This window comes from Anas acuta, chromosome 2 (genome assembly GCF_963932015.1).
Source record: "Anas acuta chromosome 2, bAnaAcu1.1, whole genome shotgun sequence".
In the NCBI taxonomy this organism is placed as follows: Eukaryota; Metazoa; Chordata; class Aves; order Anseriformes; family Anatidae; genus Anas; species Anas acuta.
In genome coordinates, this window is record NC_088980.1 from 28,209,996 (window position 1) to 28,211,178 (window position 1,183).

The following is a 1,183-nucleotide window of genomic DNA, read 5'->3' on the forward strand; positions in this document are numbered from 1 at the left end:
ATATATGAGAAAAGAAAAAGAAAAGAACTGACTTTTCTACTCTCCCTTGCTAGTGAACATCAAGCTGTTTTGATGTCTTCAATTTGAAACTGGAATTCACTTCTATATTATCTTATTTTGTGAAATAAATTGTTTCATTCCCCCATCCATCAAATAAAGCACATAGCACTGGATTAATTTAGATTAAGGGAAACAAAAAAAAAGGGGGGGGGGGGGGGAAATAAGAGAGAGAGAGAGAATTTCAAATGATACAATGCTTTGACTGCCTTTCCTATAGAGGTGAGAGCAATTTTTCCAATCAAAATAGCCTGACAACTCTGTCTGGAAGGAATGCTCTGAAATTTAAGGGTATAATATATAAAGAGATGAGTGTCATTTTACATCAACTGCACATCTACACTCACCATTTTATTCTTGTTGGCTTGAGTGAACTGTTTCCCATTATCCACATTCATATTTTTCTTTTCTCTTGAAAATCATGTAAGTATATATGTAGTAGTAGAATGACATAAAATTGTAGAATTTGTAAGAAATTTTTATAGAAAAAAAACAAAAAACAAAAACATAGCTCATGTTTCATTCCAGGAATACTCACAATGACATTTTTCACTTAAATCTGTCTGTCTCGATTTATTTGTTGTTATCACTTTAACTAAATATGTGTTTCTTATTGTGCATCTCCTACATGTAAATGCAAGACTTCTTTTAGTCCTCGTAACAGGGAAAAATAACTGTTTCTGTATCTATTTGACCCATATCTGCATCTACCTGATATGAAATAAAGAGATAAAGTTAACATTACATTCATATGAAAAACAGTTAAGCATACACAGTAGTTATCTTTGTCCTTTCCTATAGGTTCCTTTCCCAGAACTTAATTCTATTAAACTTCTGCAGTATTACTGCTGCTCCTAAAATTCATATCTCTACGAACTTTGCAAATACTACCTCAAAAGATAAGTTCCTGTGGCAATGGAACAAGTTCCTATGGCATAGGAACAAGATCCTATGGCGTGTTCCCATGCCAAGAATTTTATCTTAAACTACATGTACAAAACGATGACTTTACACAAGGGGCTTTCTGCAGCTTTCCAAAAGGCTTTTTGGAATTTTACATTCTGTTTTCAGTATGATATTGTAGATGATTGAAATATTCATGTAAGCCATTATAAAGAGTCCCACA